At 36.4% G+C, this 15,887-nt stretch overlaps 1 long non-coding RNA gene and 1 other non-coding gene across 2 annotated transcripts; one reads left to right on the top strand and one right to left on the bottom strand.

The window, feature by feature from the left end:
* Window positions 1-3,089: 3,089 nt before the first annotated feature.
* LOC149498332 (small nucleolar RNA R71) lies at window positions 3,090-3,196 on the bottom strand. The gene has a single exon (XR_016319849.1). It is a non-coding gene; the product is annotated as a small nucleolar RNA R71 (small nucleolar RNA).
* Window positions 3,197-8,254: 5,058 nt separating this feature from the next.
* Window positions 8,255-11,532, top strand: LOC149498331 (uncharacterized). The gene is made up of 2 exons (XR_016319702.1): window positions 8,255-8,459; window positions 9,183-11,532. It is a non-coding gene; the product is annotated as an uncharacterized LOC149498331 (long non-coding RNA).
* The last annotated feature ends 4,355 nt before the right edge of the window (window positions 11,533-15,887 follow it).

The following is a 15,887-nucleotide window of genomic DNA, read 5'->3' as shown; positions in this document are numbered from 1 at the left end:
CTTTTTGATGTTTTACAATTGAGTTTAAGTTAGAGAATTTGGGAAATTGTAATGGGCTTCGTCAATGATAATGGCGATGATGAAGATCATACTCAGAATTTGATAGTTGCAAGGAAGTCATTGAAGCTAAGCTTGGAGAAGTCTAAAGCCTTGGGGTTTGCTCTTGAGAAAACAGGGCCTAGATTGGATGAAATTAACCAGAGATTGCATTCTTTAGAGGCGGCGCCCTATTCGTGCCAACAAGGACGCCCTAGCTACCATTGGGGGCCATATTAACCATGTCGTAGATCCTGCTGCTATGGTGCTTAAGGTGTTTGATGCAGTTCATGGGTTTTGAATTGCATGAAGGGAGAACCAGATCAGTGTGAAGGAGGTCGAAAATGGAGCTAGCGTCGTGAGAGGGGTCAATCGCCACCTTGCTCTTGCTGAATGGTGGCCAATAGTCTAGCGATGGGGAAACGTGAATCGTGTGATAGGAGTATTAAGAAGAGAGTTCTAGGTTCCCTAGCTCTTTCTCCCTCTTGAGCTCAATGAAGCTAAGCTTGGAGAAGTCTAAAGCCTTGGGGTTTTGCTCTTGAGAAAGCAGGGCCTAGATTAGATGAAATTAACCAGAGATTGCCTTCTTTAGAGGCGGCACCCTATTCGTGCCAACAAGGATGCCCTTGCTACCATTGGGGGCAATATTAACCATGCTGTAGGTCCTGCTGCTGCGAGTGCTTAAGGTTTTTGATGCAGTTCATCGGTTGTGAATTGCATGAAGGGAGAACTAGATCAGTGTGAAGGAGGTCGAAAATGGAGCTAGCGTTGTGAGAGGGGTCGATCACCACCTTGCTCTTGTCGAACGGTGGCCGTAAACAATCCGGTGACGGGGAAACGAGAATCGTGTTATAGGAGTATCGAGAAGAGAGTTCTAGGTTCCCTAGCTCTTTCTCCCTCTTGAGCTAATTGGGTAATATCTCATATTGCAGAGAGCAATGATAGAAAGAGAGTTGTAATTAAAATATTTGAGAGAGATGGAGAGGAACCGAGGGATGAGAGAGAGAAAATTTAGAGTATGGAGAAAATATTGGCCTTGCTTTTGTCATTATTAGAGTAGGTGATAACTTGCAAATCCAATTTTCTTTTATTGTTATATTTGTGTTGATTTGGTGTCATTTTGTGCTTAAAAGAGTGGTTTAACTTGATTTATTGTTTTTATGCTAGGAAAAGTTGGATTTGATATGAATGAAGCAAAAAGGAGCACAATTGAAATGTTTTGGAGCAAGGAAGGAGCTGCTGGAATTTTGGAACACAAATGCAAGTTGTTAGGCTCTTAGCCTTGGGCAAGACTAAGCAGGAAATCAGACCAGCGGACTGATTGTGACATTATTGGCTGGTCACGACTTCTTCAACTAATTCCAGCACGTTTTACAGCCACAGGATGATATTAGACACAGGTTTTAGTGGGTATTTTTATTGTATTAGTGGACCCCACCTTCTAGGGGCTATTTAAGTCGAAATTAGGTCTTTTTGTGGATTATCTTTCGCCTCCCTTGGGTTGTGACGAATTTGACAGAATTTTTTGAGAGATTTCTACCGAACTTTCAATTCTTGTGAGGATGTTTTCTTCCATAGTCATGTGTGGCTAAACGTTCTGTTCAGTTAAGGCTAAACCAAAGTAGAAGTTTGATTTCGATTGTGAGATTATATTGAACTTAATTAAATTTCTTTATTCTATTGCATTTATATCCTTTCTGTGATTTATTGGGAAAATATATCCCCTAGCGAAATTCTATTGAATGATTTAACAGGGCCCGTTATGTTGTTTGGTAGAAATTTCCATAGCTATTCGGCGTAATCAAATCCGTAATTGTTTGGTTAGGTTGATGCAGTAGTAATTAATATAACTTAATTGGGTAGAACTTTCTAGGTTGTATTAAGAAAGAATATAATCAGATTTAAATGGATGCTCGTAGTTTCTGTTAATCTGGACAGGGTTCTATTAGATTTTAAAGCGGTTAACAGTTAAATCCTTCGTCGTACTTAGGATTGCTAGTTGATTAGGGGTTGTTATTAGATCGTATCTTAGCAACCTATTCCTACGGTAGAATTGGTTGGGTTGACGTTCTTTCTGGCTATAACTTGTCTGTAATATGAATTAAGGAATTAATCTTGAATCAATGATCACTCGAATCAAATTTTCGATCCGCGGTATGCCTTGGCTGAATTGTCTATCAATTGTTCAGGTTCAATTTTTAATTTTATTGCATTTATTTCTTTGATTTAATTTTAATTCGTTTAGTTCGATTATTAAATTCCCCCGTTTCAATATCTATTTTTAATTTTATTTTCAGTTTTGGTCTATTTTCGACAAAGCTAATCCCTAGGGTTCGATCCTTCTCACCATATTTACAAGTTTTATTTTGTAGGGGAGTAGGTTAATTATTTTTGGCGGATTCGACGCCTGTCAAATTTTGGCGCCGTTGCCGGGGACTAGTTAACTTTACTGTTTGTTGTCTTTTTGAATGACCAGGTCTAAAAATTTGCCAATATTATTTGATCCTGAGATAGAGAAAACAGCCCGCTCACTAAGGAGACAAGCGAAAGAGCGAAAGTGGGCCGAATCGATTTCCGGAACTGAACCGGAAAGTCCAGCAGCTGGTCACCTTGATTTTACAGCTGAAACCAAAGAAGAAAGTCTAGAGCAGGAAGAGATTCTTGCAGAAATTGACCAAGAGGAAGTTATGGCTGAAAACCGCACTGTTCGAGAGCTACAGGCTGCCCCTGTAGAGCAGCAGCCTATGTGTATTACTTACCCGGAGTTGGAAGTGCCATTTGAGCTTAAATCGGGTCTGATTCATCAACTTCCGGCTTTCCATGGAATAAAGACTGAAAACCCGCATAATCACTTGAAGGAATTCCATGGAGTTTGTTCTAGCATGAGACCGCAGGGGGTAACTGAAGAGCAAATTAAGTTGAGAGCATTCCCATTCTCTCTTAAAGATGCTGCTAAGGAGTGGTTGCTTAATCTACCTCCAGGTTCCATCACCACATGGCCTGATATGGCCCGAGCATTCTTGGACAAGTATTTTCCCGCTTCTAGGGCAGCCATCATACGAAGAGAAATTTGTGGGGTTAGACAAAAGGCTGGAGAGAGTCTTTATGACTATTGGGAGAGATTCAAGAAGTTATGTGCAGCCTGCCCGCAACATGGGATGTCTGAACAGTCCCTAATACAGTACTTTTATGAAGGGATGCTTGACATGGAAAGAAAGATGGTTGATGCAGCTAGTGGGGGAGCACTTGTTAACAAGACTCCACTCGCAGCAAGAGAAATTATTTCCACTATGGCCGCCAATTCACAACAATTTGGCCAAGTTGAAGAACCCTCCAGGAAGCTATATCAGGTATGTGATTCTTCCATTCAGTCTCAACTGAATGAACTAACCTCTATTGTTAAATCTATTGCTGCAGGGCAACCTGTGAAGAGAAGTGTGTGCGAGGTATGTTGCAGCGATCACCCAACTGACACATGTCCATCATGGTATGGTGATCAAGAGCAAGTTAACGCTATGGGAGGATATTTCGGGCAGCCCCAAAGACCGATGGGTAACACCTTCAATAGTAATTGGAAGAATCATCCTAATCTTAGCTATGGAAGCCACTACCAAAATTTCCAAGGATACCAACCAGCTAGACCACCTCCTCAACAAGCTCCTCCCCCAAAAATACCATTGGAAGATATTGTGAGGTCACTTGCCACTTCTCAACAAGAATTCCAGCAAGAAACAAGAAAGGGAATGCAGAATATGGAACAACAAATTAGTCAACTTGCATCTTCCTTGAGTAGATTGGAAACACAAGGGAAGCTTCCTTCCCAAACGGTGGTAAACCCAAGGGAAAATGCAAGTGCGATCACTTTGAGGAGTGGTAAAGAGCTAAACACAGCAGCCCCTAAAAAAGGCAGCAGCAGTTCTAAGGAAGAAGCTGAAAAGGAGGTAGAAATTCACCGAAATGGGCCTTCCGAACAGCCTGAAGTACGGCAGCCCCAAACCTTTACTGTTCAGCCTCCTTTTCCCGAGAGATTGGTTAAAACAAGGAAGGAAAGTGAAGAGAAAGACATTTTGGAGACCTTTCGCAAGGTGGAGGTGAATATTCCATTATTGGATGCTATTAAGCAAATACCGAAGTACGCAAAGTTTCTCAAGGAACTTTGTACCAACAAAAGGAAGGTAGATAGTGTTGAGAAGGTAGAGATGGGTGAAGTTTGCTCCGCCATGATTCAAAGGAAGAGACTCCCACCAAAGTGTAAAGATCGAGGTATGTTTGCTATTCCTTGTAAAATAGGCAATGTAGGGATTAAGAGATCTATGTGTGATTTAGGAGCTTCTATAAATGTCATGCCTTTATCTATCTACTCATCTTTCAAGGGTTGTCCCTTGAAAGAAACGCGTATTATTATTCAATTGGCAGACAGGTCTATAGTGTATCCCGTGGGATTGCTAGAAGATGTTTTGGTTCAGGTTGGTGATTTAATTTTTCCAGCAGATTTTTATGTACTTAATATGGAGGATGATAAATCCTCGACTGTAGCTGATTTATTGCTTGGGAGACCTTTTCTCCGCACTGCAAGGACAAAAATTGATGCTTATGAAGGCACATTATCTATGGAGTTCGATGGTGAGAAAGTCGAATTTAATGTTTATGAGGCTATGAAGTACCCTAGTGATGTGTCTAGTATTTGTTCTATTGATGCAATTGATCCTTTAGCACAAGAAATGTTTGAATTAAATGCTGTTGACGAGCTTGATTTAGTGCTTTGCAGGAATATTAATATGGACAGTATTAAAGAGATTGAGGAAACCTTCTTGGTTAATGAAAATGTACAGGAAATTGTGTGTGAGATGGAGACAAATCAGCCCCTAACAAGCAGCCACAGCCATATTGTTTTGCCTTCTCACCATGAGAAGCTTTTACCATCTGTTTTGCAGGCACCCAAGTTAGAGTTGAAACCGCTGCCCGGCCACTTAAAATATGCATTTTTGGGGAATGGAGACACACTGCCTGTTATCATCTCAAGCAAACTTAGTGAGGTTGAAGAAGAGTGCTTGGTTCAAGTTCTTAGGGAGCATAAAGAGGCCATAGGATGGATAATAGCAGATATTAAAGGGTTGAGTCCATCAACTTGTATGCACAAGATTCTTCTAGAAGAAGGAAGCAAACCCACAAGAGAAGCTCAAAGGAGGTTGAATCCACCTATGATGGAGGTGGTGAAGAAGGAAATACTGAAGTTGTTAGATGCTGGTATGATTTACCCGATTTCTGATAGCAAATGGGTAAGCCCCGTACAGGTAGTGCCTAAGAAGACAGGAATTACTGTAGTGGAGAATGCTGAAGGAGAGTTGGTTCCTACAAGAGTTCAAAATGGGTGGAGGATGTGCATAGATTACAGGAAGTTAAATGCAGCCACAAGAAAAGATCACTTCCCACTTCCATTTATTGACCAAATGTTGGAAAGATTAGCTGGTCGTTCTCATTATTGTTGTCTTGATGGTTTTTCAGGCTTCTTTCAAATACCAGTGGCACCCGAAGACCAAGAGAAGACGACTTTCACTTGCCCTTTTGGTACATTTGCTTATCGACGGATGCCGTTTGGTCTTTGCAACGCACCAGCCACATTCCAAAGGTGTATGGTTAGTATATTTTCAGATTTTGTAGAGGAGATTATTGAGGTATTTATGGATGATTTTACTGTCTATGGTAATTGTTTTGATGAATGCTTAACTAACCTTACAAAAGTCTTAAAGAGGTGTATAGAATCAAACCTAGTGCTAAATTATGAAAAATGCCATTTTATGGTGGACCAAGGTTTGATTCTAGGACACATTGTTTCATCAAGAGGCATTGAGGTTGACAAAGCTAAAATTGATGTAATTAAATCCTTACCTTACCCTGCAAGTGTGCGGGAGATTCGTTCTTTCCTTGGCCATGCAGGTTTCTACAGACGCTTTATTAAGGATTTTTCAAAGATAGCTCAACCGCTTTGCAAGCTTTTGCAAAAAGATGTGCCTTTTGTGTTCAATGGGGAGTGTAGAGAAGCGTTTGATATGTTGAAGGAGAAGCTCATTTCTGCTCCAATAGTCCAACCACCGAATTGGAACTATCCTTTCGAGATTATGTGCGATGCGAGTAACTATGCTGTAGGGGCTGTTCTTGGACAGCGTATTGAGAAGAATCCTCATGTCATATACTATGCATCAAGAACGCTGGACAATGCCCAATGCAACTACTCTACCACAGAGAAAGAGCTTTTGGCGATCGTGGTTGCTTTGGAGAAGTTCAGGTCGTATTTGTTAGGAACAAAGGTGATAGTTTTCTCTGACCATGCAGCATTGAGGTATTTGTTAAAGAAGAAGGATTCCAAGCCCCGTTTGATTCGTTGGATTCTTTTGCTTCAAGAGTTTGATATAGAGATAAGAGATAAAAAGGGGTCCGAGAATCTTGTTGCTGATCACCTTAGCCGGTTGATTTTGAATGAAAAGCCGTCACCATTGGACGATGATTTTCCAGATGAGCAACTCTTTAGCTTCCAAAAAGTTGTTCCATGGTATGCTGATATAGTGAATTATTTAGTTGCAGGTACTTTACCGGAAAATTTAACTAGAGCTGCAAAAGATAAAATCAAGAGAGATGCTAAGTATTTTGTTTGGGATGATCCATACTTGTGGAAGTTTTGTTCTGACCAGGTGATTAGAAGATGTGTTATGGATGTGGAAGTGCCATCCATTCTGAAATTCTGCCATTCATCAGCTTGTGGAGGTCATTTTGGTCCTCAACGAACAGCTCGCAAGATTCTGGAGTGTGGACTTTTCTGGCCATCAATGTTTAAAGACTCGTACATTTATTGCAAATCTTGCGAAAATTGCCAGAAGACAGGTAATTTGAGTCGTAGAGATCAGATGCCCCTTACCTCTATTCTTATTTGTGAGATTTTTGATGTGCGGGGTATAGATTTTATGGGGCCATTCCCATCATCATTCGGGAACAGCTATATATTGTTGGCAGTGGATTACGTGTCCAAATGGGTTGAAGCTAAGGCAACCCGGACTGATGATGCGAAGACAGTAGTGAATTTTGTCAAGAGCCATATCTTCTCTCGGTTCGGACTTCCAAGAGCAATTATAAGTGATCGAGGAACTCATTTCTGTAACAAGATTATGGAGAATCTGTTCAAAAAGTATGGTATTACGCATCGTGTCTCTACAGCCTACCACCCGCAGACAAGTGGACAAGCAGAAGTTTCGAATAGGGAAGTGAAGTCTATACTGGAAAAAACTGTGAGTCCTAATAGAAAAGATTGGAGCGTCAGGCTGGACGACGCTTTATGGGCTTATAGGACAGCGTATAAGACACCGATAGGAATGTCACCTTATCGATTAGTTTATGGCAAACCATGTCATTTGCCTGTCGAGTTGGAGCACCGCGCATTTTGGGCTATTCAGCGCTGCAATATGCAGTATGGTGAAGCTGGTGATAACCGAAAATTACAATTGCAAGAGCTTGAGGAAATTCGCAATGAAGCTTATGAAAGCTCCAGAATATACAAAGAGAAGACTAAGGCTTTCCATGATGGCATGATATCCAAGAAGAGCTTTGTAGTTGGTCAAAAAGTTCTATTATTTCATTCTAAACTCAAATTATTTCCTAGTAAGTTAAGGTCCAGATGGACTGGTCCATTTGTTGTTACTAATGTTTTTGCTCATGGTGTAGTGGAAATTCAAAGTCTAGAGACCAATAAAATTTTTAAAGTGAATGGGCATCGATTGAAGCCATTTTATGAAGGTTTTGGAGCTACTCAATCGGAGAATTTGAGGCTCGAAGAGCCTGGGGAGTACAGCTGATTAGCTCAAGAAAGTCTAGCCGGAGACGTTAAAATCAAGCGCTTACTGGGAGGCAACCCAGCTGGGTGAATTTTCATTATTTTTTTTTCTTCTTAATTTTTTTTTTTTTTTGAAAAAAAAAAAAAAATTTTTTTTCATGAAGGGTGTCGTCCCTAACCTGGGGACACTGTGTTTTTCTGGGTTCAAGAGTCTAGAGCAAAGCTTCTATGGGGTTTTTAAATGGCATGGTTAAAATTGTTTTATTTTGTATTTTATTGTGTTCATTGGGGTGAGTATAGAGAGTTTATTCATTTTAGCAAGAGGGTATATTTGACTTTTTTTTATTTTTTATTTTTTATTCAGCTACTTTGTTATTATACTGGGTAAAAAAATCTGCGTTGGCTGCGAGTCTTGAACGACGGCAAGAGTTCTGAAGAACGACGACAAGAATTTTGTCACTCCGATCGACGATCTAAAACCCAAACAGACTTTCTTTTCGTCCTTAGCCCAATCCTACGTCACTCTACAGCGCGACGCAAAACCCAACAGCAGCGTCTTCCTTCCTCATCTGATTCCTCTCCGTGCCAACTTCAGCAACAGGTATTAATTTACTTCCTATTAGAATAGAAATCGTGATTTAAGATAGTGTCTGTGCTCCAATTTACTGCATTGTCATTGATTTCAATTGGGTTTTTTTTTTAGTTAATCAATTGTTGCTGAATTTGAATTAGGGAAGAACTTAGCTATATTATAGATTGTTGGCTGAAGTTATTTGAGCACATTATGATTTATGGGTTTTGTTGTTTCGCAAGTTTTTATTGGGTTTTATTGTTTAACTTTGCAATACTTGCTGAAGGGGACGTTTTTATAATTTTCTTGCTTGTTGATAATTCGAATTTTGTTTAAATTGGAGTTGGAATTGATAACTGAGTGGAGTTCGATCGCTGAATATTATGAGTTGGGTTTAATTCTAGGCTTTTATTGACTAAATTCAGTGTTCAATGCGATTTGGGATCAATTTATTGGGTTTAAAATTAGTATTTTGAATATGAGCTCTTAAAACTTAGAATCTGTTGTCATTGTTTGAACTAAGTTTGCTTGCCTGTTTTGCTATGTTGTTTTAATGCCATGTTCAGTATTGGAAATTTGATTGATAGTTGAGCAGAATTGTTTATTAAGTTGAACTGATTTTGCTTTGCTGGCTCTTTGCTTGGTTAACATCTTTGAGGTAATAGAAAGCTGAATAACATTTGCAGACTAACAACCATTTGGTTTGCATTTTGTTCTTTTGTTTTTCTTTTGGTTGTGTTTTTGTGTTTTCAGTTGCATTTCAGGATGAGCAAGAGCAATATTCTTAATGGCTAGAACAGGGCAGTTTCCTTCACAACAGGGCAGTTTCCTTCAACTTTACCTTTTATTTACATTTTAAGCCTTGAGTCCACATTGAGGACAATGTGTGGAGTAAGTGTGGGGAGGGGAATGTGACCATCTTTGCTGAAATTTTTAATTTTACTGCCATGTGTTGTTCTTAGTACTTGCTTATGTTTATGCTGCTGCCATGTGCATATTTGGTATGAAACTTGACCGGTTTTGACTGTTTTGTAAAAATGCTCCTAGAGTTTTTATTTACCACTTATCCCATGAATATTTTGAGTAAAATTTTTTATTTTTGAGCTGCATTTGGGATTACTCTGGGACTTAATTGTGTCTTTAAACATGATTTAGAATTTATAGGATATCTAGAGAGGATAACTTTGCTTTTGAAACTTGGTCTGACTATTGTGAGAGCCCTAGACGACAAGACTTAGCAAGCGAAAACCATAACTTGAAATTGACCGTCATTGCACTCGTGAATCTTGGTTTAAATTGTTTACACTTTGAATTCTCAAATCGGGTTTTCGAAACTTAGCCTCTTTTGATAAGTGTTTTTGAGAGCAATCGTTGAAAAAAAAAAAATTTTAGGATAGCTTCCGAACACTAGAACTCTCTTCTACGTTCCCTTGAGGCGAAATCCTAGGTGAGTCTCGACTTTGGAAATGATCTAGGCATTCTTTGGTCGATCTAAAAAAAAAAAAAAAATTCTACGTTTTCCCACCTTGACGTTACCATCCTTCTTACCCCTTCTAGCCAACGAAGCATGCTAAATGCGTGTTTCCAAATTCTTTTCATAACCCCCAATATAACCATATAACACAAAAAGCTCTTTGCCCACCACCTTTGAACAAGGAAATACTCTTTTTAATCGTTGTTGAGCATGCATGTTTAAGTTTCAAGTTTTGGCGCGAATGCATTTTTGTTTCGTGTTTATGTTTGTGTTTTGGAATAAATAGTCATAGCGACTTATATGTAATTAGTCGTTGTGATGTCGAAAAAAAAAAAAGGAAAAGAAATAAAAAAAAAGAAAAAAGAAAAAAAAAGAAAGGAAGAAAGAATAAATAAACAGCAGCAATAAAATAAAAAAAAAAAAAGAAAAATAGAGGGAAAGGCTACAATGTTATGTTTTGTTTTGTGAAGTTGCATTTGTTGCCATCTAAACATTAAAGTTAATAACGTGCATTGCTCTTTGAACTTAATGTGAAAGACTTATTTTCTTGTTACTCTCTAGCCTTACATTATCCTTTTCTTTTGTAACCATTACCCTAGCCTAACCCATATAAAAGACATGATGATCCTTAGTTGAGACTTGTCCTACATTAGTGGAGAGGGAACCGCGAGGAGAGCTTATGGTTGTTCATTATCTTGTTTTCTTGAAGCTACGAAAATGTATTTTATATGCTTTGATTATTGCTCGATAAAACATTTGTTGATTCAAGCTTCGTATGTGTGCGTGAGTGTTTTCAGAATTCTTAGTGTAACCTTTTTCGATTGAGTTCACGATGATGGGATGATTTTGACGGTTTGATATCCAATTGCGATGTTGCGTTGTTTGCGGTTTTTGCATATGTTGAATCGAGTTTCGTTGTGAAGTTGTGGTCTCCTATATAGAATAGATGTCGAATTCTAAGTCATGCTTGAGGACAAGCATGGGATAAGTGTGGGGAAATTTGATAACTTGCAAATCCAATTTTCTTTTATTGTTATATTTGTGTTGATTTGGTGTCATTTTGTGCTTAAAAGAGTGGTTTAACTTGATTTATTGTTTTTATGCTAGGAAAAGTTGGATTTGATATGAATGAAGCAAAAAGGAGCACAATTGAAATGTTTTGGAGCAAGGAAGGAGCTGCTGGAATTTTGGAACACAAATGCAAGTTGTTAGGCTCTTAGCCTTGGGCAAGACTAAGCAGGAAATCAGACCAGTGGACTGATTGTGACATTATTGGCTGGTCACGACTTCTTCAACTAATTCCAGCACGTTTTACAGCCACAGGATGATATTAGACACAGGTTTTAGTGGGTATTTTTATTGTATTAGTGGACCCCACCTTCTAGGGGCTATTTAAGTCGAAATTAGGTCTTTTTGTGGATTATCTTTCGCCTCCCTTGGGTTGTGACGAATTTGACAGAATTTTTTGAGAGATTTCTACCGAACTTTCAATTCTTGTGAGGATGTTTTCTTCCATAGTCATGTGTGGCTAAACGTTCTGTTCAGTTAAGGCTAAACCAAGGTAGAAGTTTGATTTCGATTGTGAGATTATATTGAACTTAATTAAATTTCTTTATTCTATTGCATTTATATCCTTTCTGTGATTTATTGGAAAAATATATCCCCTAGCGAAATTCTATTGAATGATTTAACAGGGCCCGTTATGTTGTTTGGTAGAAATTTCCATAGCTATTCGGCGTAATCAAATCCGTAATTGTTTGGTTAGGTTGATGCAGTAGTAATTAATATAACTTAATTGGGTAGAACTTTCTAGGTTGTATTAAGAAAGAATATAATCAGATTTAAATGGATGCTCGTAGTTTCTGTTAATCTGGACAGGGTTCTATTAGATTTTAAAGCGGTTAACAGTTAAATCCTTCGTCGTACTTAGGATTGCTAGTTGATTAGGGGTTGTTATTAGATCGTATCTTAGCAACCTATTCCTACGGTAGAATTGGTTGGGTTGACGTTCTTTCTGGCTATAACTTGTCTGTAATATGAATTAAGGAATTAATCTTGAATCAATGATCACTCGAATCAAATTTTCGATCCGCGGTATGCCTTGGCTGAATTTTCTATCAATTGTTCAGGTTCAATTTTTAATTTTATTGCATTTATTTCTTTGATTTAATTTTAATTCGTTTAGTTCGATTATTAAATTCCCCCGTTTCAATATCTATTTTTAATTTTATTTTCAGTTTTGGTCTATTTTCGACAAAGCTAATCCCTAGGGTTCGATCCTTCTCACCATATTTACAAGTTTTATTTTGTAGGGGAGCAGGTTAATTATTTTTGGCGGATTCGACGCCCGTCAGTAGGAGAGTAATAATTTTAAAATTTAAAATTTCATTTTCATTCGTTACAGCAAATTTTAAAAGTTAAGTACATCACGGATATTTTATATCCAAAGATTCAAGTTGAGCAAGGTACAATTTGAGCCATTTAGCATTGCTCAACAACAAAATCTGACCAATAAGTACAAACCCGTAAGCAAAGAGAGAGGAAATAATTAAAGGAAGAAAATTGCAGTAATTGGATTTTCTTTTTTCAAGGTAAATGAAGTGCTCGACTCACATTGGCAAATTTTGATGATATTTCAGAATCCATTAGAAATCATTGTCAAATCTTTGTAAATCTAAAGAAAAATATTCACAAAAAAAAGTAAAAGAAAAAGCATCAAAAGGGCATACCTTAGTTTCATAAGTGACAAGATTAGAACATATCTTGTCAATTTTTTTTTTTAAAATATATATTTAACTATACCATGTTCTGGAAGAGAAAGAGATGAAGAAGAAGACGACGGTTTGGTGAAAAAATTTTTTATCCTCTCTCTCTCTCTTTAGAAAGAGATGAAGAAGAAGACGACAGTTTGGTGAAAAAATTTTTTATCCTCTCTCTCTCTCTTTAGACTGTCAGTTTACTTTGACTTGTTCTCTAAAATCTCAAATATTAGACCGAAGGGTAATTTAATATAACGGACTCAAAATACAAGGATATAATAGTATATTTTTTAAAATATAGTAATTTATTTTGACAAAATATAGGAGTACGATTATAATTTTTCCATTTATAATCATGAAAATTTGACATTAGAATTATATTTTATAATTTTTTATATTATTAGTACATGTTAATTTATATTTAATATTCTCCAGAAAAGCAAAAAAACTCTTTTTGTCACTAAATAAAAAATGAAAAAATTTATTGTTATTAATTATATCTTGTGTAATTTTCACAATGCCTCTTGATTTCATATAATTTACTAATTGTATATTATATGAAAATTGTCACTTCCAAATTAATTTTTGAATTTTAGAAGAAATAATCTAGAAAATAATTTTGTTGCTAAATTTATTTTTGAAGGAAAAACAAGAAACTTTACATTACGAATCATAGAAAGGTAACAAACAATGTGGAATCACCTTCCACACTTTAAAACAGGCATGATGATAAAAGTTCTAACTAACGCATGAGCTCCTACATTCGTTTAATCATTTCTCTCCGACATCATCTAATAGAAAATATTAGATCTTGAGAATAATGAAGTCCTACAATCCTTAATATAATATCAAATTCAAAAAATCCAACAAAAAAGAGTTCAAAGCATGAATGAATAACTCATAACAGTATAAATGCAACCTAAAGAGTGAAAATTATGTTTAGCCTATCCCAAACATGCACAAAGTGCAAGAGCATCAGGAAATTAAACTCAACAAAATTCTAAGAATTTTTCTCAGACTAATGAAAAATTCATCAAGCTAGTTTTAAACTCATGCTTGTTGGCTCTGATGCCACATATTAAATATAAAATTCAATATTATACTTTCTTATACTAATCAAATTCGACAAAAACAACAAATTTATACAATCCCATGCATGATACATCTTAAAATATAAATATAGAATTATGTTGAGTTTAAGAATATGCTAAGGAAAATAAACATGTCTTCCTTGATCCCGTGGTCTTGAATTTGAGTAGACAATCTTCCAATGTGGTTCATCAATGGACAATGGTTATAGAAAGTTTTGTGATACCAAATTAAAGTTCAGTGAGTTTATGTTACAAATTCAAGTTATGAGACGATAATCAACTAGCATCTTAAGTTGAGAAATGATAACGAGATAACATCCTAACTTGAGAGACGATAAGAGAAATAAGCCCCAATCTTTTACTTTATGAAAGGCACTGTTTCTCTTTTGTCTATTTCTAACTTTCTAGTACTTTGCAAAAAGTAGAGTTGAGATACTTAAAAAGAATAAATTATTCTTATACTGAGTTCGGAGATAGAGGGAACCTATCCTTTCGTTTAAAGTGATTTATGTGTCTTCCATGGAAGCCCATAACACTCAACCACACTAATATATCTACTTTTAATTTACACATTTAGTCCACTTATTTAGGGCTTAAACCGCAAAAACACGCCCAATTATGTGACTTGTTACAAAATAACTCTAAAACGACTTTTGTATCTCAGACATTTTCATTTGAAAACTTAGATATATTAGCACTCTAATTTAAAAATTAAACTATAAAAAGAATTAAAGTGATATTTAATATGAAAATCACTACTTTAACATGGGTTTAGCTTTCAAAACTCACTGTTTTGCTCTATTTTCCCCAACCCAAAACCGACGATTCATCTTCTAAAATTCTAGAAACTCACTCCGCTTTCAAACTCTCTCTCCCATTCAATAAGAAGTACTGTTCAATCTCTAACGTAAAGAGAGGTTGTTTCGTTGTTTAATTTGTCTTCTTGTAAAGCGGCACAAAGAGGTTGTTTGCCAACGAGGATGCAAAGAACAACCTGGTAAGCAATAAACAACTCTCTCCTTGTTTTTTTTTTTTTTTTTTATTTTTTATTTTTTATTTTTTTTTAATTCCTTTATTCTATCTTTCTTTATTAGTTTAGTCCTAAAATTAATCTCCAATAACCCGTTGGCTTTCATGTCATAGTTTTAGTTCTTCGAAATTTCAAAGTCCAAAGGCACTAATTTTAACCATGTAGAGACACTTGTACGAAAACTAAGAATTGCATAATTCATTGTTTGTTCTTTGTTTGCTTTCTAAAGATTAGAAATTTATAATCCAATCACTGTAAGATGCAAAACCAAAATAAATAATTTGGCAAAGCAAGAGTGAATATTGACGAACTACACAAAGTGAATTAGGGTGTCAAAACGTGTCTTGGGATTAACACAGATTTGCCTAATACGAGACACGATTAGAGTCAATATAAATCAATCCATTTAATAATCGTGTCAAACTTCTCAACACGAATGCGATACAAAAATTAAACAGTGCCACGACCACGACATGTATAACTTGCTTAATATTATAAGTATGTTACGTGGATCGTATTGACCTGCATATGACCCGTTTAACCAGCCTAATATCATAAACGGGTTAAGTAAGTCGTGTTCACCCGTATACGATTCACTTAACCTGCTTATGATATTTTTAAGTTTTGACATATTTAACTCAAATCATATTTAAAAATAAAATTTATACATAAAATGTATAGATTCTCCAAGATTCATAACTAAAATAACAATAAATTAATATAACAATAAATTTTAAATAGGAGTTTAATTGGATATTTATATTTGACACTAAAATTATTTCTTTACCCCTAAAATAAATGGTTCACTCACTTAACCTGCATGTCAACTCGTAACACGATATGTTTACATTCATGTCATAAATGAGTGACCCGTTTATGACATGAACCTGTTTAATCTCAACCTAACTTGTTTATTTCGCGTGTTAGACGAATTGTGTTGGCGTGTCATGACCCATTTTTATACCCCTAAAATGAATATTGCATGTTCATAATCAGTAACAAAGTTCAACTTCTGTCTCTTTATAAAATTAAAAATCGAATTAGTACAGAAATTAACGAACTAATCATATTTCCTAATTTTTTCCTCAGCTTCACTTCTTACAC

This window comes from Jatropha curcas, chromosome 2 (assembly GCF_041381405.1).
Source record: "Jatropha curcas cultivar XTBG-Jc1 chromosome 2, XTBG_Jcur_1.0, whole genome shotgun sequence".
Lineage (NCBI taxonomy): Eukaryota > Viridiplantae > Streptophyta > Magnoliopsida > Malpighiales > Euphorbiaceae > Jatropha > Jatropha curcas.
Note: the sequence above shows the minus strand (reverse complement) of the source record. Positions and strands in the feature narration are given on the sequence as shown.